The sequence below is a fragment of the Chrysochloris asiatica genome, unplaced genomic scaffold, assembly GCF_000296735.1.
Source record: "Chrysochloris asiatica unplaced genomic scaffold, ChrAsi1.0 scaffold00486, whole genome shotgun sequence".
Lineage (NCBI taxonomy): Eukaryota > Metazoa > Chordata > Mammalia > Afrosoricida > Chrysochloridae > Chrysochloris > Chrysochloris asiatica.
In genome coordinates, this window is record NW_006409004.1 from 766375 (window position 1) to 770222 (window position 3848).

Sequence of the window (3848 nt, forward strand, 5' to 3'; positions counted from 1 at the left end):
TCTCTGTATATGAACATATTCAACTTGTCTGCCATGTAGCTAGTTCTCAGTATATGGACATGATGGCTCATCAGCCATGTAGCCAGCTCTCTCTGTATGAACATGTTGGACTCATCTGCCTTGTAGCTAGTCTTTATATAAATACATATATGTTCCACCTATCTGCCATGTAGTTAGCTCTCAGGATATGGACATGTTGGACTATGCTGCCATATAGCTACCTCTCAGTATATGGACTCGTTGGAATCATCTGCCATGTATCTAGAGCTCTGTATATGGAAATGTTGCATTTCTCTGCCATGTAGCTAACTCTCTGTATATGTACACGTTGGACTTATCTGCCATGTAGCTAGAACTCTGTAAATGGATATGTTGAACTGATCTGCTGTATAGTTAGCTCTCTGTATATGAACATATTGGACATTTCTGCCATATAGCTAGATCTGAGTATATGGACCTGTTGAACTTATCAGCCATGAAATTAGCTCTCTGTGCGTGAATATGTTGCACTGTACTCTTTTGTAGTAAGCCCTCCAAATATACACACGTGGGAATCATCTCCCACGCGTAGCTAACTCTCAGTATATGGACATGTTGGACTACTCTGCCATGTAGCTAGCTCTCAGTATATGGACACGTTGGACTCATCTGCCATGTACCTAGAACACTGTATATGGAAATGTTGCACTACACTGCCATGTAGCTAACTTACTGTATATGGACATGTTGGATTCATCAGCCATGTAGCCACCTCTCTCTGTATGGACATATTGAACTCATCGGACATGTAGCTAGCCCTCTAAATATACACATGCTGGACTCATCTGCCATGTAGCTAGCTCCCTATATATAGACATGTGGGACTCTTCTGCCATGTATCTAGAACAGTGAATATGGACATGTTGCACTACTCTGCCATGTAGCTAGCCCTCTGTATACTGACATTTTGGACTCGTATGCCATATAGCTAGCTCACTGTAAATGGATATGTTGGACTGCTCTGTCATGTAGTTAGCGTTCTGTATATTAACATATTGGGATTGCCTGCCATGTAGCTAGCTCTCAGCATATAGACATGTTAGATTCATCAGCCAAGTAGCCAGCTCTCTTTGTATGAACATATTGGACTCATCTGCCTTGTACCGAGCCCTCTAAATATACCCATGTTGGACTCATCTGCCATGTAGCTAACTCTCAGTGTATGGACATAATGGACTCAATTTCCATGTAGCTAGTTTGCTTTATAGAGACATGTTGGACTCTTATGCAATGTAGCTGGAAATCAATATATGGAAATGTTGCACTACTCTGCCATGTTGCTAGCTTCCCTCTATATGGACATGTTGAACTCTTCTGCCATGTAGCTAGAACAGTGTATATGGAAATGTTGCACTACTCTGCCATGTAGCTAGCTATCTGTGTATGGATATACTGGACTTGTCTACCATGTAGCTAGCTTTCTATACATGGATATGGATATTGACATTTTGGAATCGTATGCCATGTAGCTAGCTCACTGTAAATGGATATGTTTGACTAATCTGTCATGTAGTTCATGCTCTATATAGGAACATATTGGAGTTGTCTTCCATGTAGCTAGCTCTCAGTATAAGGACATGTAGGACACATCTATCATGTAGCTAGAACTCTGTATATGCTAATGTTGCCCTACTCTGCCATGTAGCTAGTTTTCTGAATTTGGACATATTGGATTTGTCTGCCTTGTAGCTGGCTCTCTGTACATGGATATGTTGGACTAATCTGACATGTAGTTCACGCTCTATATAGGAACATATTGGACTTGTCTTCCATGTAACTAGCTCTCTGTATATGAAGATATGGGACACATCTGCTAACTCTCCGAATATGTACATGTTGGACTCATCTGTCATGTTGCTAGTACTCTGTATATGGACATGTTGGACTACTCTGTGATTTAGCTACCTCTCAGTATATGCACTCGTTGGACTCATCTGCCATGTAGCTAGAACTCTGTATATGGAAATGATTCACTTCTCTGCCATGTAGCTCGCTCACTGTATATGGACACGTTGGACTCATCTGCCATGTAGCTAGAACTCTGTATATGGAAATGTTTCATTACTCTGCCATGCAGCTAGTTCTTTGAATATGGACTTTTGGACACATCTGCCATTTAGTTAGTTCTCTGTACATGATTGTGTTGGACAGATCTGCTATTTAGGTAGCACTCTGTATATGAATATATTGGACTTGTCTGCTATGTAGCTCGATCTCTAAATACACATGTTGGATTGATCTGCCACGTAGCTGACTCTCAGTATATGGACATGTTGGATTCATCTGCCATGTAGCCAGCTCTCTGTTAATGAACATGTTGGACTCATCTACCTTGTAGCTAGCCCTTTAAATATACAAATGTTGGACTCATATGCCATGTAGTATAAGCACACGTTGCACTCATCTGCCATGTAGCAAGAAGTCTGTATATGGAATTGTTGCACTACTCTGCCATGTAGCTAGCTCTTTGTATATGGACAAGTTGGACTCATCTGCCATGTAGCTAGAATTCTGCATGTGGAAATGTTGCACTAATCTCCCATGTTGCTAACTCTCTATATATGGACACATTGGACTTATCTGCCATGTAGCCATAACTTTTTATATGGAAACGTTGCACTACTCTGCCATGTAGCTAGTTCTCTGTATATGGACACCTTGTACTCGTCTCCATACATGCATATGTTGGACTGATCTGCCAGGTAGATAAATTTCTGTATATTAACCTATTGGACTTGTCTGCCATGTAGCTAGCTCTCAGTATAAGGACATGTTGACTCATCAGCCATGTAGCCAGCTCTCTCCATATGAACATGTTGGACCCATCTGCCTTGAAGCTAGTCCTCTATATATACACATGTTGGACTCATTAGCCATGTAGCCAGTTCTCTGTGTATGATAGTGTTGGACTCATCTGCTTTGTAGCTAGCCCTCTAAATATACACATGTTCGATTCATCTAGCATATAGCTAACTCTAAGTATATGAACATGTTGGACTCATCTGCCATGAAGGTAGTACTCTGCATATGGACATGTTGGAAAAAGCTGCCATGTATCTATCTCTCATTATACGGACACATTGGACTCATCTGCCGTGTAGCTAGAACTCTGTATATGGAAATGTTGCACTACACTGCCATGTAGCTAGTTTTGTGTACATGGATATGTTGGACTGATCTTCCATGTAGGCAGTTCTCTGTGTATGAACTTGGACTTGTTTGTCAGATCGCTAGCTCTCAATATATGGACATGTTAGAATCATCAGCCAAGTAGCCAGCTGTCTGTGTATGAACATGTTCATAAATCTGCCTTATAGTGAGCCCTATAAAGATACACATGTTGGAATCATCTGCCATTTACCTAACTCTCGGTAAAGGGACATGTTGGACTCATCTGCCATGTAGCTATTACTCTGTATATGGATATGTGGGACTACTCTGTCGTGTAGCTGGCTCTCAGTATATGGACATGTTGGACTAATCTTCCATGTAGCTAAAACTGTGCATATGGTAATATTGCACTACTCTGCATTGTAGCTAGCTCTCTGTATATGGACATGATGGCCTCATCTGTCATGTAGCTAGAACTCTGTATATGGAAATTTTGCACTACTCTGTTATGTAGCTTGCTCTCTGTGTATTGTTATATTGGACTTGTCTTCCATGTAGCTAGTTCTCTGTACATGGATATGATGGATTGATCTGCCATGTAGCTAGTATCCTGTATATGGACATGTTGGATAACTCTGCCATGTATCTAGCTCTCAGTATATGGACATGTTGGACTCATCTGCTATGTAGCTAGAACT